The 26,140-nt window shown below is 47.5% G+C and overlaps 1 protein-coding gene across 3 annotated transcripts in view; it reads left to right on the forward strand.

The window, feature by feature from the left end:
• BTBD19 (BTB domain containing 19) overlaps positions 1-26,140 on the forward strand; it is a 1,273,384-nt gene that overhangs the window by 47,821 nt on the left and 1,199,423 nt on the right. The window contains exon 1 of one of the 3 annotated variants that reach the window (XM_085602807.1): positions 15,467-15,604. The exons of the other annotated variants lie outside the window; for them this stretch is intronic. The gene's annotated coding sequence lies outside the window, so the exon portion shown is untranslated. Of the gene's footprint in view, positions 1-15,466; positions 15,605-26,140 lie in introns of those variants that run through there. 3 annotated transcript variants of the gene reach the window in all.

The raw sequence follows: 26,140 nt of genomic DNA on the forward strand, positions 1-26,140 counted from the left end.
TCGAAGAGCGCTGGGTGGCTTCGATTTTAAAAGAGGGGGTTCAAGGTTTAATCTCTGGAAGGCAAGCATCATTACTCCCTCAGCAACCAAGTACCGACCCACTTAAGGGGTTGGGACAGCTAATGAATGACTTTGGAGACACCAAGCACACAACGAAACATATTTTCACTGGATGTTTCCTTTGAGATGGATTACTCCATTCTTTGATCCGAAGGACTTATTTTATAGGGCACAGACACTAGTGCCAAATCAATCAAAAGCCGGCTGCACAAGAATTACCCTGACAAAAGTCTTGAACGCTTTATTATTTTCCGACACCTTCTTCTACATAGACCAGGTATTGCTCAACCTTTATTTTGCTGACACGCCCACTCCCTTAATGCAGAACCCTGTTTTTCTGAGAGCCAGGAGGGCTGTTATGGATTTACAGGAATATAATCCCAGCCCAGATGTGCAGCATAAAATGGGCACTCAGGATACGCCTAGTGGCCACTGTGTATAAACAAACAAATTCACAAGTGCAATCTTCACTCTCTTCCCTCTAAATATAGCTCACATATTTCCTTCTGAATACTCTTTAGGAGTCCGAAGGAAAAGCGAGGACGGCGGGGCTAATTTGAGATCATATAACTCTGTTGCTCCTACAAGACCCTATAATCAGTGTTGCCAGATTTTTAGACCCGTCCCAAGCCCAAAGCCGCTCGAATATAAGCCCAAAATAAGCCCAATCAGACTAGTTTCCGCCCAAAAACCAGCCCAAATTAGCAAGTCTCCAATTATGCACAAATTGCCATCAGAAACAATTTTAACGACAAATATACATTCTATTCAATATACAGATGGTGGGAGGGTGTTAACTGGGCACCTGCCTTAATGCTATTAATTTTTAAGACCAGTTCTCACTGCGACTTCTAAGAGTCCCTGCAGCTCCACTCTGCCTATTGCTTAAAGATTCAGACCCCCCCCCCCCCCCGAAATTAGCTCCAGTTCGAGCGGCAAACCGTGTGCGTCAGTGCACGCCTTGGCATCAGCAACGTGGTGAAGCACGGAGTGTCAGATCCATGCCAGGACAGTGGTGAACAGACGCACGCGGTGCTGCCAGCAGGTGCGTGCGAGGTTGGGTGGCCCCTGCACGACCGTTTTCGAAGCTGGGCTGGCCTACAAACAACCGATGTGGTCAGTTTTGGTTTGGGTGTTAAAACACTCTTTACCTACGTCAACTTCCTGGCTTCTATCAATATTCATCACTTCCTACAAATAGGGTGACCAACTGGCATGGGTGCAAATTCAGGACGGTGAGTGTAAAAATTAAGGACAAAGGGTCAAAATTCAGGACAAAAATTCAGGATGGGAGGTCAAAATTCAGGACAAAACTTCGGGACAAAAGGTACGTTTTACAGACACATCAAGGGAGGTCGCCTAATAGTGTATAAGTAATTCCATCTATATCCAAACATTCATCCATTTGAAAACGTACGTATCTTTCCACCCATCATTTAACTCATCCAATCCTCCATCCACACTTTCACTCATCCATTCATCCACCCTTTCACACTATCCATCCGTACACTCATCCATCCACTCTTCCACCCAACCATCTACTCATCCATCCAGCCATTTATCCACTCACCCATCCAGCCATCCTTTCACTTAGTCATCCATCCACCCAGTTACTCATCCTACCACCCAGTCCCCTTTTCAGTCATCCATTCATCCTCCCTTTCTCTCTTCATTGACCCTTTCACTTAGCCATCCTTCCTTTCTTCGATCCACCCATACTTCAACTCATCCACTCATGAATCCATCCATTGACCCTATCACTCATCCATCCACCCATTCACTCACCGATCAGCCACCCTTTCACTCATCCATCCATCCTTTCGCTCATTATCCATCTATTCACCCTTCCATTCATACATTCACCCTTTCACTAATCCATCCAGCCATCCACCCATCCCTTACTCACTCGCCCACCTTTTCCTCTTAATTATGAGCTGAGCCTTTTGCCGGCAGAGTTGCAGACAGAAGAGGCCCATCAAGAATTTCGCCTTTTCTGTCTTCTTAAAGCAAGGGGTGGGGGAGGGTTCACTATGCACCTGCACATAGGCAATCTGAAAAAGTGGAAGTCATGAGTCATGCTTGATGCACAGTGCCAGGCCATGAGGTGATTGTGACATGGTGTTTCCAGGGCTTTAAGCGGGATGAAAAAACTGGGGGTCTCTCCAAGGGGCGTGTCTGATGTAATTAATGGTGTTGCTTAAAACAACTAAGCTAAAAATCTGTGCTTAGCATTGTGTGTCGCCGGACTGGTATTTTGCCTCTTCTGTCATTGCATCCAGATATATATCACAACAAGTAACGTTACACCTACAACAAACCAGAACCATTTGCTTTGTTAATGGTTGTTAGTTTCATAAAATAAAAATGCAGCAACCATGGCTTAATTGAATATATTGAAACTGCACTTTTCTAAAATGATGAGACGGAAAGAATTCCCTGCCCCATTCTCCACTCTGTCTATTGCTTAAAGATTCAGCACCCCCCCTCGAAATTTTCTCTTACACCCCAAGCCCCCCTCCCCCCCGAAATTTGGCTCTAGTTGCACCTCTGACTTACTCACCTGTGGTCGGGGCGGGCGTCGAAGTCCGGACTCAGCAACTGCGGGCGCCCTGCTGCTGTTCTGCGTGACTCCAGGCTGTGCTGTCAACTGGTGGTGGGCTCACTGGGCTGGCTAGCCTGCGCTGTGCAGAGAGCGCTGCCTGCGAGCACCACCCGCCGCCGCCTGTGGCCTGGGTGACCACCAGTGGACCACAGTGGGCGGCAGCAGCAGGGACATGTCACCACGTGTGTCTGACTCCAGTCCGACTCCTCGTCGCTGCCGAATCTGCTGAAGAGAAAAAGCGGCGCGCGCATATGCATTTGAAAGCACTGCGCGCCGCGGGGGCTGGCCAAGAATGATGCCCAGGGCCGTCATTGGTAGCGCTTTCGCGCGCTACAAGATTGACGGCCCTGGGAACCCACAATTCGGCCCGCGACACACCACTGCTAAGTTAGGTGGTGGGTGTGTGTGTGCACTTACAAATACGTGATGTGCAGCGTCAGCGTGTGTGTTTGGGGGGGAGGGACAACTCGGGTCCTCCTCCAATCATTTTAGCGCTCGCCAGCACAGACGCGCCACTGTGATAGGCGCATGCCACGGTCGGCGCCGCCCAAGCCAGTATTTTGCGCACACTGGCTTTAATTCCGCCCAAAAAGTAGCCACCCGCCGGGTATGGGTTTTTCCCGCACAATTGGGAAAAATGGCGCCCAATTGTGCCGGAAATAGCCCAATCTGGCAACATTGCCTGTAATTCTGGGTGTCAGCGGCTAAAATAGTCGAGCGCAGTCAGCCAAGATGGCCGCCAGCAAGGTGGTATCCCAGAATGCTTCAGAAGTCAGACTGTGTTGGTCATGATGCCTCCTGGCAGCGAGGCTTCCCAGACTGCTGGCAGAAAGCAGGATGCAGCGGTCTGCCAAACGCTGCCAACCAGCTCTATTCCTAAGTGACAATTTAGTAAACAGTATACCAAGTGTAGCTAAAGAGAGGGCCTTTCCTACACTGGGCCACTGCTGCCTTTCTTTCTAAGTGTAGTCCTTCCTCAGTTGCTATAACTAAAGCAATCTCTGCCGTTGACTGTCCAGGCAGGAGCACTAACTCTCTGTAAAGGTGTGATTATTTCTGGATTATTCTAAGAGGGGGAAAAGTAGGTATTGCTACTTCCCGAACAAGTCGCCCAGGCGTATTACATTGGTACATTCCCAAATATGTACAGTGGCTCCAGTCCTGGGGCTAAGATGGGCTCCGCGTGCTGATCGTTTGAAAGGAGCTGAGCTGCACATGCTAACATTTCCCATTCTAGTTCCAAAGGCTCTCAGTGTAGGCCTTCAAAGATACATTTTTAGTAGGAGCCAAATCATCTGAATTTAAGGATGATGTATCATAGATGGAGGCAGGCACGTGCCATCACACCTGCCACGTGCCGCTGACTGCTGATGACGCAATACAATGTTTAATCTCATCTGATGAGTCGCACTACGACATTATATGCACATTCCTTACAGTATACACATATCATCGACTGGCAAGGCACTTTTAAGACTCGGCACATGTCTGCATGAGGATCCAGGAAGCACAAACCTAGCTAGAATGAGCTGAGCATTGTACAAAGACAAGAGGATGCCATCTTGGGTGAGGGGGTGAGTGGGAAAGAGCAAAGGGGAAGGAGAGTATAGAGGTGAGTGGGGGGTGTGAAGGACTGACAGAGGAGCTAAGGAGGGGGTAGAAATGGAGATGGGGTGGGAGTGGGGTGATGGCAGAGCAGGGATTACAGGGTCTTCATTCTGCTCTTATATCCAGATTGGCGCCCAGATGCTCTTTGAAGAGTTGCGTCCTTCGCTGGTTTCTGAACTGTAGGACTTGGGTGATTGACGGATTGGATTGGCCATATTCCAGACACATAAGATGACAAGACCTGGAGTTTGGTTCTTCCTTCCTTTCTAGCACATTCTGGATTCTAACCTCGAGTTTTTGCTGTGTCCAGTCGAGGCCGTCTCTTCTGATATCTCAATCAGTGGGGCCTTGCATGCGGGGGGCTGTTGATCATAGCGCTTCAGACCTTGATGCTTATGAGCTGCGGAAGCCAAAAGTGGTCTCTGAGCACTTGATGTATCCTGTAGAGTTTACCAAGTCTTTTCACATCTGTCACAGGTAGCTGCATGTATAACGCTTCTTAGCTGCGTCGGGTGGGATTCAGGCACACTGGCCACTAGGCCATGAATTCAAGGTAAGACACGAGTGCCCCTGTGCGACTGTTCTGAAGTTATCTTTTGGAATGGAAGACCTCACTGGACATATCAATGGCGGTTCGTGGCTTTGTGGGCAGTTTGATTTTACAAGATGAGTGCGCTGGCTGAATGGAGGTCCACAGAATTGTCGCTGTCATCGACTCAAGATATGAAGTAATCCCCCACTTGGCAGCATCACCAAGTCAGGATAGGAACTAGCCCACGGACTTGGTGCTGTCATCAAGTCGGGGTATGAAGTAGTACATGGCTCTGATGCTGTCATCGAGTAACCATGTGAAGTCTTCTAGGTTTATTTCATGGAGCCTGGTGCTGTGGGTCTGATGCTGCTTGTTGTCAGATAGGGAGGCAGGGGCGTAACAGAGGCCCCCGCATCCCCCGCGGTGCGGTGGGGTGGCCCAAGCTCCAAGGGGCCCCTCAGCACAATGCTCCAGCCCGGGAGCTCCTGGTTGAGCCCCGAGGGGGCCCCTCCACATACCTTGCAGGGGGACCCCCTCAAGTTTCGTTGCACCACTGTAGGAAGGAGCTGTATTTTCACTGGGATTAGCTCGTGGTAGGCTGTGGGCATCCAGGCTTGGACGGTTGTGTAATAGTCCTTCCAAGAGACAATATGAAGGTTGGTGGTCAGCTCCAGGAAAAGGAGTTTTCTCTGCCAACGAAAGTTTGCTGATGTGTGATGACTGTGCACATACTTTGGCTGTTGATCAACTTTTGAATAAAAAGGAAACCTTTCCGCCCAAAGGGGCTAGAATTACTGTAGTAGTCCGTATGAGAAGACCTTTCCTCTGTGTTGATGATAATGTAGCCCCTTCTATTTTAGGGGGCATTTGGGAAGAGCTCCCCATCCCCCAACAAAAACATAACTGTTGATCTGTGTAGAAGCAGGCGAAACACTGAGCTGTGTAGACGAGCGGTCGAACCAGCACATCAAGAGGCTTTGTTACCACAATACGCCTCATCAGGAACGTTGCTTCCAGTTCTGAAAATCACCTGGAGTGTGGTGAGCAGGTTTGGGGGCCTCCTGTGCAAATTGATGTCCAGTCCTGAAAGCCATGCGTGATGTGTGGTGTCCTGTTGTTCAGGCCTACCTGGAGTGTTAGGGCCAGCTGTGTTGGCCGCATCTGGTGTATGGTGCCAGGTTTTGGAAGTCCCATCCAGAATATGGTGTCTTGTTCAGAATGGTTCACAGAAACTGGCAGCATGCTACATGAGTGCCTCTGTGGGCATATGGCGTCCAGTATCCTCTGGAGTATGGGTTCCAGTTCTGGATGCCATGCCTGGACCACGGTATCCAGTCCTGGATCACTTTCCCAGAGAGTTCTGTACAGTTCTGGAGGCCATTCTGCTGGAGAAAGGTGTTCAGTTTCTGGAGGCCTCTCCTGCAGCACAATTGCCACTTACAAAGGTCTTCATTGTGTCTAGCTGTGTCGGCCTCCTTTCGAATGTAGCGTGAAGCTCAGGAGGTCTCTCCAGCCGCATCGTGTCCTCTCTTAGTTCTTCTTTTCTCTCTAATATGGAGTCCAGATCTGGGTGACTTCCCTCCGGATGTTCCAGAGTTCTCTGGATGGACCTGGAATGGTGTGTCCACTTTTGGAAGCCTCACTTTTGAGTGTGAGGTTTAGAGGCCTCATCTGGAGACCGCATCATGTTATGGGGGGATCTCCAGAGCTTTGTGTTGTACTCTAAAAGCCTCCCCTTTTATGTGGTTTGAGAGCTCTTCTGAAGTTATGGGGTCCTGGCCTGGAGTACTGACTTGGAGTATTGTCACCAGTTCTGGATGCGCTAATAAGGCCTCCCCTCGAGGATAATGTTCAGATTTTGATGTCTTCACTGGACCTGGGCTCCCTCGGCGTGTAATGTCCATCCCTATAGCCCTGGTCTGATGCATGGTTTGGTCTTGTTGACAATTTGATGTCATCCAGGACCCCGTCATGAAAATAATCCCCTGTAATCAGAGTTCCCCGTCTATGATTATGATTCTATACGCTTTGTATGGTCACTGTCGCAGCTAGAGTGGATACCAGATTCTGAATCTGGTTCGTCGCTGCGATGAAGTTGCAAGAGTGGGGAGCAATGCTTGTTTGCCACTGTCGCTGTGCCACAAAGGAGCTCCAGCCTGCTCAGACCGGTCTCTGGGAGCCTGTCAGTGCAGCGCTGGCTGTGTGCCCCACTGGAGTGCAGAGAACAGAGCTTCGGCAGAGGAGGGAAGGTGCCAAGGCTGGTGGGGCTGGGAGGCTGGAGACCAGGCATGTATTCCCATTCGGGGTGGCGGAGAGGCCTTGTGATGTCTGGCTGTCTGTCTTCTTCTGTATAGTGTTGAGGGTAAGGGCAGATGATTTTGGAGGCCATACATAACATAAAATTATCGCTGGCTAGTGTATAACATTCTATACCTCTGGGTTCCGAGTGACAACCTAGACACAAAGAACTTCACTTTCATTGTCTGATGTCAGTCAGAGCCCCGAGGTGAAGAGCAGCCCTGTTATTCCCTGTTGCCCAGCTGTATGTTATGCACGGGTTCCGGACCCATCCACTGCCCTCAGCAGGTTTTTCAAAGCACTGTTCTTCATCGCCATCATATCACAGCAATAAGCAAAGCTTGGTTTCCAATGCTTCTGCGTAAGAGTGCTCCATCCTGGAGTCGGAGCCTGCCTCCTGCCTCCTGCCTCCTGCCTCCTGTCTCCTTCCTCCTTTCTCCTGCCTCCTGCCTCTTTCCGCCTCCCACCTCCCGCCTCCTGCCTCCTTCCTCCTGCCTCCTTCCTCCTGCCTCCTGCCTCCTGCCTCCTGCCTCCTGGCTCCTGCCTCCTTCCTCCTGCCCCCTGCCTCCTGCCCCCTGCCTCCTGCCTCCTGCCTCCCTGCCCCCTGCCCCCTTCCTCCTGCCTCCTGCCTCCTTCCTTCTGCCTCCCTGCCTCCCTGCCTCCCTGCCTCCTGCCTCCTGCCTCCTGCCTCCTTCCTCCTTCCTCCTTCCTCCTTCCTCCTTCCTCCTGCCTCCTTCCTCCTGCCTCCTGCCTCCTGCAGTCCATGTCGATTTCTTGGTTTAAATACCGCAGTTTAAAATATCTGTTCACAGTAGCGGGTGGGTTTGGAAACCATATACAACATATAATGGGAGACGGCTAACTGTGAATGAATGGAGTGCTTTTCACTTCTGGGTTCTGAGTGACATCACACGCAACTCGAGCTTCACTCTCATTGGCTATTGCAGGTCGCTCAAAACCCCTCAACGTAAAACATTTTAACATTACCCATCCATAATTCTCTATGTACTTGTAGGGATGCAACGAGGTACATATACAATTCACACACAGGTACACAGCTAGTGTTGATGGGTTCTGACTCTGGGTCAGTGGGTCACACTCCTCTGTCCGAGTGCCACCTCACACATAAGAAATGCAGAACTTGACATCTGTGGAATTGGTGCGCGCCCATACCTGACATAGGCCTCTCTGTACAGCAGATGACTGGCACATAGCTAACACCTCTAGAAGGAATGCCCCGCTGGCACTGAAGATTCTTCCATCGTCTTAGTAGGCCAGGTTCCAGGGGCACCACCTATATTGGCATGCAGGCGGGCGAACCCCAGACAGGCTGAGGACACTCCCTCCTATATTCTCCTTTTTCTTTTTTACTTTCAACTTCCCATGAGAAAGTTCCATCTGAGTAACCTGAGCGATAGCGCTGCTGTCTGAGGCCTGAGCTGTCTGATCTCAGTAACACGAGGGATGGCGCTGCTGCTAGGGTGCCCACCAAATCTAGGCCATTGGGGCCTCTGTCTGCAGTACTGAACTTTTCTCCTACAAAGCGCTGTTTTCAGATTTACTTGTCTGATTAGTTCAAAGAAAGGAAAATAAGTCTACAACTCCCAGAATTCGTTTCTTCGTTTTTCACGCGAAAATACAGACCGGGAATCGGTGTCCGTAAAGACCTGGGGGGAGGTGGTCACCAGCAGTTCTCCGGTCCAAGCCAATAGGATTTATGTAACCTGAGGCATAGTGATAGCTCTGCTGTCTGAGACTGTATGATCTGTGTAACTTGATGGATAGCTCTGCTGTCTGAGACAGTGTGATCTGTGTAACTTGATGGATAGCTCTGCTGTCTGAGACAGTATGATCTGTGTAACTTGATAGATAGCTCTGCTGTCTGAGACAGTGTGATCTGTGTAGCTTGATAGCTAGCTCTGCTGTCTGAGACAGTATGATCTGTGTAACTTGATGGATAGCTCTGCTGTCCAAGGCCCCAGCCAGTCTGATCGGTGTAACCCGAGGGACAGCATTGATGCCCGAGACCAGAGCTGGTCTGATTGCGTCATCTGAAGGATAACACTTCTGTCTGAGGTCTGAGCTGGTCTGATTGCGTCATTTGAAGGATAGCACTGCTGTCTGAAGCCTGAGCTGGTCTGATTGCGCCATCTGATGGATAGCACTGCTGTCTGAGGTCTGAGCTGGTCTAATTGCGTCATCTGAAGGATAGAACTGCTGTCTGAGGCCTGAGCTGGTCTGATTGCGCCATCTGATGGATAGCACTGCTGTCTGAGGTCTGAGCTGGTCTGATTGCGTCATCTGAAGGATAGCACTGCTGTCTGAGGTCTGAGCTGGTCTGATTGTGTCATGTGAAGGATAGCACTGCTGTCTGCAGTCTAAGACGGTATGATCTGTGTACCTTAATGGATAGCTGTGCTGTCCAAGGCCTCAGTCAGTCTGATCTGCGTAACGCGAGGGGCAGCATTGATGCCGGAGACCGGAGCTGGCCTGATGGCGTCATTTGAAGGATAGCACTGCTGTCTGAGGTCTGAGCTGGTCTGATTGCGTCATTTGAAGGATAGCACTGCTGTCTGAAGCCTGAGCTGGTCTGATTGCGTCATCTGAAGGATAGCACTGCTGTCTGAAGCCTGAGCTGGTCCGATTGCATCATCTGAAGGATAGCACTGCTGTCTGAAGCCTGAGCTGGTCTGATTGCGTCATCTGAAGGATAGCACTGCTGTCTGAGGTCTGAGCTGGTCTGATTGCGTCATTTGAAGGATAGCACTGCTGTCTGAGGTCTGAGCTGGTCTGATTGCGTCATTTGAAGGATAGCACTGCTGTCTGAGGTCTGAGCTGGTCTGATTGCGTCATCTGAAGGATAGCACTGCTGTCTGAGGTCTAAGACGGTATGATCTGTGTACCTTAATGGATAGCTCTGCTGTCCAAGGCCTCAGTCAGTCTGATCTGAGTAACGCGAGGGGCAGCATTGATGCCGGAGACCGGAGCTGGTCTAACGGCGACATCTGAAGGATAGCACTGCTGTCTGAGGTCTGAGCTGGTCTGATTGCGTCATCTGAAGGATAGCACTGCTGTCTGAGGTCTAAGACGGTATGATCTGTGTACCTTAATGGATAGCTCTGCTGTCCAAGGCCTCAGTCAGTCTGATCTGAGTAACGCGAGGGGCAGCATTGATACCGGAGCTGGTCTAACGGCGACATCTGAAGGATAGCACTGCAGTCTGAGGTCTGAGCTGGTCTGATTGCATCATCTGAAGGATAGCACTGCTGTCTGAGGTCTAAGACGGTATGATCTGTGTACCTTGATGGATAGCTCTGCTATCCAGTGCCTCAGCTAGTCTGATGTGTGTAATGTAAGAGGTGTCACTGCGGTCTGAGGCGGGAGCTGGTCTGCTACCAGTGAAGGGCACCTGAACCGCGAGGAATCATGCTAGTCTGGAATAATAGAAGACAGCTAAAGTCCGGTTTGCTATAGCTTTTTTTTGTTTCTGTGGCGAAAATAAACCAATCTCCATTTACCCTTCTCAGTTGTAGGTTTGTTGCCTTCCCATTCCTACACTGAGTCGTAATGTACTTCTACCGGTGACGGGAGTCAGTCTTCCACTGTGTTCAGAGTGTCTTTGGACTGTGGAGGAATTTGTGAATAGCTACAAACTGTGGGTGTTCGCATACTTTCCATGGCATCCCCACCCTGGAACACCCAGTCTCTGGCCCTGGGTGCAGATGTACTCTCATTTAAAAAGACAGCGTACCAATGTAATTTATGTGGGAGTAAATTAATTTACGAGATTAAATTCCAATTCAACTCCCAGGTTGAATTGACCTTCTTACATTATGGCATTGTGTTGTGTAAGTCGTAGAGTTGAACCTGGGTGCGCGGACTGCGGAAGCCTTTGTGATTCGGGTCTTTTGTTCTCTGACTAAAGACAGAAGCCCAGAGTATACGAGCATGGGCTGCGCCCGATGAGTTTGGGACCACGCGAGCAAGATGGCGGCGCCCCACTGGGCCAGGGCAGTCTGCCCCGCCCTCAGCCCCGCCCCAACCTGCCGACTGCTGCAGATCAGGCATGGTCTGCGGGTAGCATCGCCTCTCCAGCGAGCATCCTTCTACGCACCTGCAAAGCAAAGCTGCAGAGGTAAAGGAAAGAACTGTGGTTTGCACTTTTTTCATCTTTTTGAGCTTCTTGCCAAACCTGACCTGAAGAAGCGTGCGGAGACTGCAGCCACACCCACAGCTCTCCTCCCCGCAGCCACTGGACTATGTTTAGCAGAGAAATGGGACAGTAACTAGGGCAGATCATGCTGGTTGGCATTAAGTTGCATTCCAAGCTACGCCTCCTGTAATAAGGCTGCAGTTTATTTCGGGGTGCACTGTGACCTCGAACACTCGGAGAACATGGAGTCCTCCTGAGGTTTCCTGAGAGGTTTCATGATGTCATGGAGAGGGTGTATGGTATGTCACCAGTGGTCGCCTCACCCCTCATGGGCGCCCCCATCTGTGAGGTGCCTCGATTCTACTGGTCTCGCCTCCAGTGGTATCGCCCATCTCTTGTCCCCAAAATGTATGGAGCGAGCGCTTTCCTGCTGCTTCTCTCTGTTTTATACATTTACCTCAAGCCCGCAAGCTCCACAAAGAGAGGGAGGGGTGGGGGGGTGGGGGTAGGAAGGATATGATTATGTTCAGTTCCTCTCTTTTCTGGGGTTGCCCAGGCCTCCCTGGAGACAAGGACATTGTTGTTCTGTGGTAAATAATTTAATTACCGGGACTTAATTTGATACAGAAACATAATAAAATAGCTCAGTAAATAAGAGGCAGAATCCGTGGTATTAGAGGTTCGGAATGGGCTTTATTCCAATGGTCGATTATAATCGGTTGCTCCAGGTTCCATCACCACGAAGGTTCAGGAAGTGAAGTACATACATTATTGATAATTATTCACTTTTATACAATAGGCATTACAGTGAGGCCAATGCAAGAGGCGTAACAATTGATAGCAAAGATAACATTTCACATGCGTAGCTGAAGGAGGCGTAATTGGGTGTAACAAGGAAAACGTCATTGGTTATGATGTCACATATGGGTGGACCTATGAAATAATTTCGCAATGTCAGCAGAAATACTTGGCAGAGATGCGCGCGCAGCAGTATGACGTGTGATTGACGTGCGACTAGGGGGTAAAGGGGACTTGACATTTAGCTCTACATGTGGCGACAAAAGTCTGGAGGGTCAAGTCAACCTAATCCACAAATCATATCTAACATCCTATGTTTAAAGAACCATGTTATCCAAAAGAGAGGTTTCTTAGAGTAGAATCTTATTCTATACTGACTGTTAGTGCGTGTACAAGCGTCTAAGTGTCTACACTAGATGCGAGGGCAGGAATCTTCCATAGTAACAGGGCTATGAATTACTTGCATGAAGACAGAGAAACCGGGCCTTTGCTCGGTAACTGGAAGAATGTTTACTTAAACTACTAGACAGGAATGCATCGGGCAGGGAACGGAGCAGATAATTTCGAAGGTAAAATACAGTTTTTGGCAGACAGCAGGCTGATGTCAGGCTTCGTGAGCCGCGCAGAGAATGAGACAAAGTTCATGGTCACAGATGCAGGCTCAGACTGGAGCTTTCAGAGGCAGAAGGCAAGAAGAGTTCGATGACAGAATCAGGGCCTACTTGCCTGGACTGTAAAAATGGCATAAGTGAACCATATAAAGCCGGTGGCCTTTCATACTTAGGAATGGAATATCCGGCCTATTCATGGCGGATCTGAAAGAGGACAGGTTGACGGTGGACGCACATGTGTTTGCGTCTTCATAACTGGAACTGGAGGGAACATACATGTACTTATGATTCATACATGAAACCGTTGGGGTCCAAGATAGGGGACATAACTGATCAGAAAAATCCATATTTCCACATTCCCTCCTTGTCCCCTACTTGCCCGTCAAGAGATATCAATCTTCATCAATCCGTTGATCTGTTCATATAGCATCATTTGTTCTTCTTTTTTCTTCTGGGACGAATGAAATCTTGGTGATGGGACACACGATGCGGCACACAGACCACAAATCGCTGGTCCACATTGTAGGCATAGACAGCAACTGAATAGTATGAGAAAGCCAATACCTAGGAAGGATAGGACCTTCCATCCAAAGGTAGATAATACATTCCAAAACCAACCGGACCAAGTCCAGGTGCCTGGATTCTGGTGTATCTGGCTTACAATCTTATGAAGGCGAGTTATGGCTTTATATACAGATGGCGAATTTTCTGGTATGAAAATGCAACAACTTGATCCGATGACCCTACAAGCTCCGCCCCTATCGGCCAGGATGACGTCAAGGACAAGACGATTTTGAAGCACAACAATCCGCATAGCAGACTGTTCTTCTGTTAAATTGCCTAAGGCGGAAATAGTTTCGTTCACTACTGCTTCAAGGGTTCTGGTTAATCTACGTATCAGCTTACTATTAGTAACTGTACCTATATAGGGAAAGAGACCTTTATTGAAATCTGTGTATTTTTCCCATGCTGTTTCAGTGTAATCGACTATCGGGAGATCTCTCCTTACTCTAGTATATACTAAATGAGTATTTCTGTGATAATCAGGAGGAGCTAGAAAAACAGGCGGCAAAAGAAATCCAATGTAGCAGGTACCATCCCAATCTAGAGGCAAACGTACATATGCCGTCTGACCACATATGAAATAGGAATGGCGGGAAGCTCTAAATGTAGACTTGCCTTGATCACTAAATTCTACTACAGTGGTGCATCTACTATGGCCCATATGTATGGAACCATTCTTTCTTACACATAATTCACCTTTTACTGGAAATATTGACATAGCGGGCAAAATTGGAGTAGCTTCGGATTCGACATTTAGGATCATAAGATTAAGCGTAAAATTACCTAATCCATACACTTCATTTTCGATATCCGTTCCTGTTCTCTGGGGAAATCCCTCCTTGTTAGGATAGCAGACCTTAAGTAAAACTAAATTCAAATTTCCCCATACCCAGTTATCTTGATAAACTGCAGAATTCGAATCTAGGGAATTGATTAAGCTAAACCATGCTCCACAGGAGCCGTTGTGTGTGAACGGGTATGGAAAGAGAGGTAGAATTCCTTTAAAATTCTGATAGGGAGGGAGTCGGCCACATATCCAACAATTTGTAGCATTGCTAACCTGATGGGAATGATGTAACATATTAATAAACGTGTTATTGCGCAGCGCAAATCTATAAGACAACTCAAGCGGAGGTAATTCACTAAAAGAATGTTCGGCAGTAACATTGTAAACATGTCTAGAAATAGGATAATATATGTGCAACAATATACTTGCAGTAATTATTAAAAGACTTAAGAAAAACAAAATTATTAATGTCACTATGCAATGACTACGCAGTGATTTACAGTACGCCTGTCGTTTCAACATTTTTCGGGTGTTTTCTCTATTCAGGTCCAAGGGATACATGTCAGAGACAATTCAACCGCTTCACCTTGGAGAGGACTTAAACAATCAAATTGCTCGACTGATTGGACCTGAGTTTCAGTTTATAATGTTCAGAATTACTCTTTTCAACAAGAGGGAGTTTTGAGTCAATGGGTGAAGACACACGAGGTGTGGTATTCACATCTGCTGGTAGTCCATGAAATTTCTTGATATGACTTGAATGAATCCAGCCTTTTCTGCCCTCGATCTTCACGGCTGTCCTTGTGGTGAGCAACACCAGCTGAGGCAACTTCCACCTAGGTTCCAGCTGAGTCTTTCGATCAAAGTTCCTCATGAGGACCAAGTCTCCCGGAACTACGTCATGGGGTTTCACCTCAGTGTTGTCAGGAAAAGCTGCAGCTACCTGTGAACGACAAGATTGTAGTGCAGACATCAAGGAAGCCAAGTAATCTGTCAGCATATTACAGTCAATATCAGTTATTTTGCGTGGTATGGGCGTCCCCCACATATTTGGTGGTCTGCCGAAGATCACTTCATACGGGGATAGCCCTGTTCGAGAGTGTGCTACCATTCTCATGTAAAAGAGTGCAACTGGTAATGCTACTACCCAGTCGACACCTTTCTCTCTGCATATTTTGGACAATCTTATTTTCAGGATCTGATTATGTCTTTCTACGAGACCTGCTGCCTCGGGGTGTCGGACACAGTGGAATTTCCACTGATAGCCTAACAGAGCGAAACGTGTTTCATTAATTCGGACGAGAACGGCTGGCCGTTATCTGAGTGAACAACACGTGGTAAACCGTATCGTGGGAAGAATTCTCGAACCAACTGTTTGGCAGTAGTCGGGGCAGTGTAATCTGAAACCGGGTATGCCTCCGTCCAACGGGAAAGAGCGCAAACAACTACGAGAACATATTTGAATCCTCTACATCGTTCCATCTGGATATAATCCATCTGGAGGACTTCAAAAGGATGATCAGGAGGATGAAATCCACCCTGTTCTACGGGAACGCTTTTTCCTGGGTTGAACTGACAACAGATCATACAGGTACGAACTTTTTGTTTGGCTGCAGCTCGTAAATGTTTATTGAACCAAATGTGTTGAATGCTGTCTAGCATAGCTTTTTCTCCTAGATGTGCTGGACTATGTACAGTGTTAATTATAACCTGGACCATTGAATCAGGAAGGAACCACACAGACTTTTCCTTCATCAACCATCCTTGATCCGTTTGGATCCCTCCTAATTCAGTCCATTTCTTTATTTCTTCTGGTGTAGCATGTGTCTGTATATCAATTACGTCAAGAGTAGGATCTTTAACCGTCATACAATGTGTTGGCGTCAGGACTATTGTCTTTGTCATGTCGGATGTTTGAGTTTGAGCAGTCTGTTTAGCTGTTCTGTCAGCTAAATCATTGCCTTGAGAAATGATATCAGTAACTTTCGTATGAGCTTTACATTTCATAATTGATATTGCAGTGGGTAGATGTATTGCATCTAATAAAGCATGAATGAGGGGTCCGTGCTGAATGTGGGCACCGTGAGAAGTTAAATAACCTCTCTCTCGCCACAGCACGCCGAAGTCATGTACAACTCCGAATGCATAACGTGAATCAGTGTATATGTTGACTTTTTTATTTGTGGCTTGAATACAGGCTTGTGTTAGAGCGACGAGCTCTGCTGCTTGAGCGGACAAGGTATTTATGCAATTTGTTTCAATGATTTCAGTGTCTGTTGTGACTGCGTAAGCGGCCACTAGTTCTCCTGTACCTTTTCTCATACATGAACCATCTACATACAACGTCAGGTCTGGGTCTGACAATGGGACATCTGTCAAGTCTTGTCTGGGTTTCGTCGTGATTGTAATAACATCAATACAGTCATGAGCTAGTGGGTCTGTTCCATTTACAGGTAAAAGTGTGGCAGGATTCAATGTGTTACAACGTCTGATTTCTATATGTGGCTGAAACAGTGTTAGTTCGTACCCTGTAAGTCTTGCTATAGTCAAATGTTGTGTTTGCGTTCGATTCACAAGAACCTCCACTGCATGTGGTACTTGTACTGTCAATGGATGTCCTAACACTATGGCATCGCTTTGTCTGATTGCTAAAGCTGTCGCTGCCACTGATTTCAGGCACGCAGGCAGAGCCTGAGCTACGGGATCTAATGTACTAGAAAAATAAGCACACGGTTTGTGTGATCCTGCTTGTTCCTGTGTGAGTACTGACAAAGCAGTACCTTCTCGTTCTGTAACAAAGAGTGTAAAATGTTTTCTGTAACATGGTGTTGCTAAAACAGGTGCTTGGCATAGAGCTTTCTTTAAGCTTTCAAAAGCTTGTGTATGTTCCTGAGTCCAAGGGAGAACAGTCGATGTGGCTGCCTCCTGTGTTGTCAACTGAATGAGTGGTTTTGCTAGAAATGCATACTGAGGGATCCACTGCCTACAATATGAAGTGAGGCCTATAAAAGCCCGCACCTCCTTTTGTGTCTTGGGTATTGGCATGTTAGCTATTAACTGAATGCGGTCGGGTGTAAGCTGCCTTCCCTCCTTGGACAGCGAGTGTCCAAGATAAACAACTCGCTGGACACAGAATTGCAGATTAGAAGGGGACACCTTGTGCCCCTTTTCGGCTAGAAATCGTAAAACTGTCAGTGATGCTTTCTCACATTCGGGTTCGCTTCTAGCGGTGATCAGCAGATCATCGACATACTGAAGCAAGGCAGTGTTAACTGGCATGTGGATACTGTCGAGTTCTCGTTTCAGTGCTTGGCTATAGATGCTGGGGCTTTCTGTAAATCCTTGAGGTGCGCGTGAGAATTTGAAGCTACGTCCATTTAAACTAAATCCGAACAAATATTGGCTTTCCGGATCTATTGGGACGCTGAAAAAGGCATTTTTGAGATCAATTACAGTAAAGAATGTTGCTTCGGAATCAATAGCTGTCAGTAATGACGAGATATCTGGGACCACAGGGAATTGTGGCACAATGCATTTGTTCAATTCGCGCAAATCAATAACCAATCGATATACTGGCGAGGCCTTCGGATCTGTTCGTTTAAGAATCGGAATTATCGGTGAATTACATACATTGGAGTCTGTTTCTACAACCACTCCTTGGGCAATGAGCTCGTCAATGATTTGTAGTAAAGCCACTACAGCATCTGGTGGTAACTTGTATTGTCGCATTCGTGGTAGTACCACTCCTGCCTTTAGTGTAACTCGATATGGTGTAATATTCATGCAACCAACATCAGTAGGGCCTTGTGCCCATAGATGTGTAGGTAAAGTCTGCAGTCGGGGATCCATGTCTCTAGACACATAGTGACCTTTGAAATCACGTAAAAACAATCTTACTCCTTCCGGAGAACAACATATTATAGCTCCTAGAGCTTTCAGTGTTTTTATACCTAACAAGTTTTCTGGACAGGATTTAGTGAGCAATAAGTCTGTAGTTCGGGTCAAAGGTCCTATCGTAAGTGGAAGAGGCTGTGATACTTCATTAACAATAGGTTTTCCTGAAAAACCAAGGGAAATATTCTGTGAGCCTGAGAGGGGTGCCCCTGGAACTTCACTACGTTTTATGGTTGTTCGACTTGCCCCTGTATCAAGTAAAAATTTTCTATCTTGACCTAATAATTCACTATGTACATAAGGTCCTTCTTGGTCTACAGGGACCTCGATAAGGGGTAAGTCAACTTCCTTCTCTAGGCTGTTTCATGCATATCGTTGGTAATCAGGATAGTCATACTGTGCGGTCTGGTACAGCTGTCGTGTCGTGGTTTGCGTGGCAGCAACAGGCAGCGCAGGTGCAGCTGGCACAAACTGTATAGACTGTTGTGGAGCTGGCATGGACTGTGCATGCTGCAAGGCTCCTTGTTCATTCTGATCCTGTCTAAGTGGCCGTGGTCTTTCTTTTGTAATACCTGTGGCGATATTACGCTTCAGGACTGGACAATCGTGTACATAATGACCTGGTTGTTTACAATAGTTGCATGTCCCTTTTACAGGTCCTGCTGAATCACCGGAATGTGTCGTACCCTTTTTATGTCCTTCAGCTGGAACTGTCTGGGAGACTAGCATTTTCATTTTCGTGTCTTTCATGCGTCTTTGTTCATGATCTTGTTCTGATTTCACTCGTGCACCTTCTTCAATTAATAGATTTTCTCGGACCTCATTTGAATTCTCTTTACTCTTCTCTTCCTGTCTACGTGCTTTTTCTGTACGTCTATACGATTCTTTACGCCATAATTCAATGGCGTCTTTCTGGGATTGTCTAGCTTTCTTTTTCCATAATTCTTCCTCTACTTTCACGATGCACTCTGCATCCCAGGTCCCAGCCGCGGGCCACCTCTGACTTTCTGGTAATTCCTTAGTGTAGTCTACCCATAAATCAAGAAATAATATAGCGTCTAAGCCGTGTTTATGATACATGAAGTACCCTGGAGTGTCCCTAGGAGGAATAGGAACAGCTTCTTCGAGTACCCCTTTTCTAGTTGTGATCTGTCTTAATTTCGAAAAGAGCGGCATATTGAGAACTGATCTGATACTTGATCTTGAACAAACTTAATACAGTAATCACAATAATGAACAGTCATTCATACCACAATATGCAGAACGTACTAAAAACATTTAACATTTAACATTTAACTGAGCAACAATGATGATGACGATCTAAGGAAAACTTAATCACTAAACATAATACTCGACTTGAACTGAATTATTCTGAATTTATATACTTGATATACTAGATATACTGCTAAACAGTACAGATACACTGCTGAAAACAGTGCAGACCGGATTTGTGTACCCAAACCCGTCTGGACCGGCACAACTTATGTGCACGCCAGAACGCCTCCCCAGTAATGGTACTCACCGGGTAGCTCGGAAACAGAAGGCCTCGGAAACTGAACTGAACTTGAACCGGACTGGACTCGACTCGAACACTTCGGAAACTGGACTCGACTCGGGACTTCGGAAACTGGTGGGCCTCTGTATACCTCGGATCTTGCTCTCTCAGCTAGGCTCTGGTCGGGATACTTCGCACTTCTCACCGCCTCGTCTGGGTGTTGATCGCAGCCTCAGTCGCCCCCGCTTGACCGGAGGGAGATACAGGAAATCCTGCTGGTACGCGTTGTTGTCCGTCCAGCTGTGGCAGGAGACCGGGCCTGCAACTCACCGCCGGCGCGTGAGATGAGAAAGTGTCCCTGTTCGGGCGCCATTCATGTGGTAAATAATTTAATTACCGGGACTTAATTTGATACAGAAACATAATAAAATAGCTCAGTAAATAAGAGGCAGAATCCGTGGTATTAGAGGTTCGGAATGGGCTTTATTCCAATGGTCGATTATAATCGGTTGCTCCAGGTTCCATCACCACGAAGGTTCAGGAAGTGAAGTACATACATTATTGATAATTATTCACTTTTATACAATAGGCATTACAGTGAGGCCAATGCAAGAGGCGTAACAATTGATAGCAAAGATAACATTTCACATGCGTAGCTGAAGGAGGCGTAATTGGGTGTAACAAGGAAAACGTCATTGGTTATGATGTCACATATGGGTGGACCTATGAAATAATTTCGCAATGTCAGCAGAAATACTTGGCAGAGATGCGCGCGCAGCAGTATGACGTGTGATTGACGTGCGACTAGGGGGTAAAGGGGACTTGACATTTAGCTCTACATGTGGCGACAAAAGTCTGGAGGGTCAAGTCAACCTAATCCACAAATCATATCTAACATCCTATGTTTAAAGAACCATGTTATCCAAAAGAGAGGTTTCTTAGAGTAGAATCTTATTCTTTACTGACTATACTGACTGTTAGTGCGTGTACAAGCGTCTAAGTGTCTACACTAGATGCGAGGGCAGGAATCTTCCATAGTAACAGGGCTATGAATTACTTGCATGAAGACAGAGAAACCGGGCCTTTGCTCGGTAACTGGAAGAATGTTTACTTAAACTACTAGACAGGAATGCATCGGGCAGGGAACGGAGCAGATAATTTCGAAGGTAAAATACAGTTTTTGGCAGACAGCAGGCTGATGTCAGGCTTCGTGAGCCGCGCAGAGAATGAGACAAAGTTCATGGTCACAGATGCAGGCTCAGACTGGAGCTTTCAGAGGCAGAAGGCAAGAAGAGTTCGATGACAGAATCAGGGCCTACTTGCCTGGACTGTAAAAATGGCATAAGTGAACCATATAAAGCCGGTGGCCTTTCATACTTAGGAATGGAATATCCGGCCTATTCATGGCGGATCTGAAAGAGGACAGGTTGACGGTGGACGCACATGTGTTTGCGTCTTCATAACTGGAACTGGAGGGAACATACATGTACTTATGATTCATACATGAAACCGTTGGGGTCCAAGATAGGGGACATAACTGATCAGAAAAATCCATATTTCCACAGTTCAGGAGAAGATGCTGAAGACGTGCCCTGGCTCTCGCCTAGCGTAGGGCAGCCCAGACTGAGTGCCCAGGCCTCTCTGAGAACAGTGGTATTGGTGTTCAGGAGGAGATATCTACTGGGTACTGAAGACGTGCCCTGGCTCTCGCCTAGCCAAGGGTAGCACTGACTGAGTGCCCCGGCCTCTCTGAGAACAGTGGTATTGGTGTTCAGGAGGAGACTGAGTGCCCAGGCCTCTCTGAGAACGTGCCCTGGCTCTCGCCTGGTGTAGGGTAGCACAGACTGAGTGCCTAGGCCTCTCTGAGAACAGTGGTATTGGTGTTCAGGAGGAGACTGAGTGCCCAGGCCTCTCTGAGAACAGGGGTATGGGTGTTCAGGAAGAGACTGAGTGCCCCGGCCTCTCTGAGAACAGTGGTATCGGTGTTCAGGAGGAGACTGAGTGCCCCGGCCTCTCTGAGAACAGTGGTATCGGTGTTCAGGAAGAGACTGAGTGCCCCGGCCTCTCTGAGAACAGTGGTATCGGTGTTCAGGAGGAGACTGAGTGCCCCGGCCTCTCTGAGAACAGTGGTATCGGTGTTCAGGAAGAGACTGAGTGCCCCGGCCTCTCTGAGAACAGTGGTATCGGTGTTCAGGAGGAGACTGAGTGCCCAGGCCTCTCTGAGAACGTGCCCTGGCTCTCCCCTGGTGTAGGGTAGCAAAGACTGAGTGCCCAGGCCTCTCTGAGAACAGTGGTATCGGTGTTCAGGAAGAGACTGAGTGCCCCGGCCTCTCTGAGAACAGTGGTATCGGTGTTCAGGAAGAGACTGAGTGCCCCGGCCTCTCTGAGAACAGTGGTATCGGTGTTCAGGAGGAGACTGAGTGCCCCGGCCTCTCTGAGAACAGTGGTATCGGTGTTCAGGAGGAGACTGAGTGCCCAGGCCTCTCTGAGAACGTGCCCTGGCTCTCGCCTGGTGTAGGGTAGCAAAGACTGAGTGCCCAGGCCTCTCTGAGAACAGTGGTATCGGTGTTCAGGGGGAGATATCTACTGGGCGCTGAAGACGTGCCCTAGCTCCCGCCTAGGTAGGGCAGCACAGACTGAGTGCCGAGGCCTCTCTGAGAACGTGCCCTGGCTCTCGCCTAGGTAGGGCAGCACAGACTGAGTGCCCATTGCCAAAGCTCTCACTCGTCATTGCTGCAGTGAGACTCCTGTGGTCCTGGGAGGGCTCCAGCTCACATTGAGACTTGTTTGGATGTGTGGAGGGTGCAAGGTGCAGAGACCCATGTGTTCCGCTCCAGGATTTCTGGGGACGAATCAAAGACACAGGATAGCAGGCCCTGAGGCCTCTGATAAGTGGATGCTGGCACAGCCCGTAGGAGCTTGACCATTACAGATACATGTGCCAATGCCCAGCATACATGTTACACCTACACATATATGTGTGTTTTATCTCTCTCTCTCTCTGTGTCTCTCTCTCTCTCGCTCGACTTCATGTGCCGGAAATGCAGCCTTTTATGCAATGTTTGGCTTCTGTGAAGTGCCTACTGTGAGGCGAGCCGCCTCTAGGCGTCTGGAAGGCCATGAGGTTGTACGAGTGAGAGCTCTGGAGCGGGGGCTGAAGACCGTGCGGGTTTCTCACAGTCCTTGTCAGTGGGACATCAGTGTGTTAAGATGACATACTCATACACTCCATAATTCCCATTGTATGTGCAAGTCTGTGACCGAGTTACAAACAGCTGCAGAAATATTGTCAGCACCAAAGGGAATAACATGCTGGAGAGAGCGAAAAAGGGAAAGGAAGCTAGCGATATAAGGAAATGCCTGCAGAGGGTCAACGAAAGAAAGTGGTGATGAAGAGGAAGGAGATGATGTGTGAGACATGCTGATGGGGGATTTCAGAAAGGTGTGAGGAGAAGGTGCCTGTGAGAGACACTAAAGAGAGTGGTGTGAAGAGGAGACACTCCACAGACCACTGCCCCTTCCACAGAGCTTACTAATGTTCAATTCCAAGAGTCAGATTTAAAGAATGTAAAGATTGTCCGTTCTGGTTATTCATAACAAAATCATTGTTACTTGTTTATCTAATATTGCTGGCAATCATTGGCAAAGCCAAAAGGCATGGGTTGCTTTAGACGTGCGTTCATTGTCTAAGTCTGGATGCAATAACAGCCATCTCAAAGGACCTCAAATATTGGTTGGGGACGCGCTGTGTGAAGCAGAGGATTTTGGGTAACATGTTTTAAGCTGTCCCTAATTACAATGGCCCCACCTCCCGGGATGGATTGCCGGCCATGCTTCTTTGGCTAGGCCCCTTTTTCATCAAACTTAACGCGCTGACTACTCCTGGCGTGATGTCACTCTTAGCTACTGCAAACCGGCGATGTTTAGAGCTGGTGTTAACCAAGCCCTTTTGATTTACTAAAATTATATTTATCATACTTTCCGCCAGCCCTCTTCGTCCATTGGTCTGTTTTGTCATTTACATTTGTGTGCCTTCCTCCACTAAACTACACAGCATGAGGCAGGGGCAGTGGGGCATTCCACTCCAGCCACTGGCTGATTTCACTGTGAGTGATCGCGTTCTGCTATTTCACGAGGATCACATCTGTACACAGAGTGCTTCCAGTGCTTAATTTGTAAAATAAGAAGTGCCAGGGCCTTGGTGAGGAGGCCTTTTCAGCTTGCACCACCCATTGCCAAAGACAATACATACACAATTACTGGCCATCACACTGCTACACATGCGACAATTCAGACTGTTCGAAGCCCGCTTGCCCCCAAATGCTATACAAATGGCTTGGGAGGCAGGTATTCGCTTTTATGTCCAATTGATTAATAAACAACTGTTGTTGTGCTCATCTCTGTATTACACACACAGCACCACGATGTGTCAGCTGTAATAGGTGCTGACAATTAAGTGCAGGTGCTGAGTTCCAGAAACCATCAGCCAAATTAAGCACTGAGTACTTCCCTTCTGTGCCAGGTACTACTGTAGCAATGTGTGCTGTTTGAGACTAAACAATATATTTGATTTTAGCTAATGTTTTCTTTTTATATGGATTTTATGGAAGCTATTTCAAATTACGCCCACAGATTAGGCACATGGTCTCCGGGGGTGATTTTAAAACTATACAAGTCTTTCTGCATTTCTAAGGTTTTGTATGGTAGCGAGGTTTGGGGGTACATGTGGTTGACAAAATACAGACGGCACAATATAAATATTTAATACGTATTCTGCAAGTTCCCCAGGGTACCCCCAAGTATTCCTTACACGATGAACTAGTTATCCAGTCTATATCAGACCTGGTGGCGGTGAAGCCTTTGCTATGTTGGGTGAATGTCTGGTCTAGTGAGGAGGCAGCTTTTAACCGGTCCGTAATCTTGGGCTGCCTCTCACTTGGTCAAGCACTCAAAATCCCATGCTTAAGGTGTGTCAAGGAGACCCTCCCGGCCCTGGGAAGAGCCGATCTTTATTTTTTGAGAGTAGAATTGTTTTTTTAAAACGCCATGGCCTTCCATGAGGGTAAGGGGCTTAGCAAACCTATGGTAAGAGGGCATGTTTTAGGTAAATCTGTTCAGGGCATGGAGACTTATCTCTCTATTCTAACTAGTGCCTATGATCGATTTTTAATGAACCATTTTAGACTAAATATGCTCCATCCCCTATTGGCATCCCCGGCAGGCTTTGTTTTAAATGTTTTCTTTTTGCAGATTTATAAAGCGCGAACTCGACCCGAAGGTATTGAAGCGCTTTACATGAGCATCAGTTACGTTACACAAGGACACATTCATTTTTTGGCAGGCACGGGGAGATTAAGTGATTTGCCCAGAATCACAGGATGTGGAGTCGACCCCCGAGGCTCGAACCTTGGTTTTCCAGCTCCAAAGTCGGCAGTCTAGCTGTGAGACCACATCCTATCCCCAAGATAGAGATCCCTGTGTCTGCGGCAATAGGTCTCCACAGGATACCCTATATTTTGTTTTTTGATGTAAATATTTTACCTATCCTAGGCGATTCTGTCTTAAACCATTTTTAAAAGAATTGAGATTCATGCATTCGCGTAGCTCTATTGTACTTGCAACTCCTGCCTAATGTTCGCAGACTTTCTGTTGTATCAAAATTCCCAAGAGCTGCATTAAGATCAAGAAATTCTAGAAACGTCTGACGGGTATAAGGACAATGGCGATTTTGCACATATCATGATACCTTGTTTTAAATTAATTTGTGACCATTTTTTTATCTTTGTCGCTTTTATGGCTGTGATTACTGCTGGATAAAGATTATCATTATTATTATTATATGGTTTTGTAAAACCTTATTGTTGCGGAAGCCGGGTGCCTAAAAAAATCAATATGACCTTGAGCAGTTTGTCCTCATGTAAAGTGCTCCAATACCTTTAGGTCCAGTCTGCGCTATATAAAACTGCAACAACAAAAAAAAGAAAAAATAGGATTTACCAAAATCATGATAAAACAAAACTGGCATTGACAAAGCCACAGTGCTGAGACCCAACGCCCGACCTATTGTGTTTACCAATGCTTGTTTTCCTAACGCAAGATTTTGAGTAACTTGTAGTTCTGCCCAGAGAGCCAACCATGGAGATCTTATTGACAGCAGAGAGGCCTCCTCTGGCGGGCTCTGCAGCCCCAGGACCGGTCACAGACAAGCACCATGAGGTCTCCGTGGGTGCGGCACCGGCTTGAAGCGTAGCCCTGGAGTAACATCCGCGACCACAGGGGGAGCCCCCTCTGCCGCGTGACCTCCTGACGCACTCCTGTGAGACGTGCACATGAGATCAGTGGGCGGTGCGCATGCGCGGGAAAGTGGAAGGTGTGATGACAAGCGCGAGCAGCACTTTCGAATCTAGGGTCTGGGGTCATAATCACAGCTCTGCCATGAGCCCTGTGATTCTGAGCACTTCATTTCCCTGTCCGTAAATCTGTGAGTATTTGGGTAATGTATTATAAACAGTGCAGATGTGTAATGTAATGAAGTGTAAGTATGCTCATTCTTTGCTCGGGGGAGCTAGGTCGTCGCTATAGCAAACACCTAAGATGTGAGTAGACCACAGTATCAGGCCTTGACTGCTTTGCTTTACGTCAGACAGGCTGTTTATTATCGCCCTGGTCTCACCTCCAGGCTCTTCTTCATCTTCCTGGTCTCACCTCCAGGCTCTTCCTTATCCTCCTGGTCTCAAC

This window comes from Triturus cristatus, chromosome 4_2 (assembly GCF_964204655.1).
Source record: "Triturus cristatus chromosome 4_2, aTriCri1.1, whole genome shotgun sequence".
Lineage (NCBI taxonomy): Eukaryota > Metazoa > Chordata > Amphibia > Caudata > Salamandridae > Triturus > Triturus cristatus.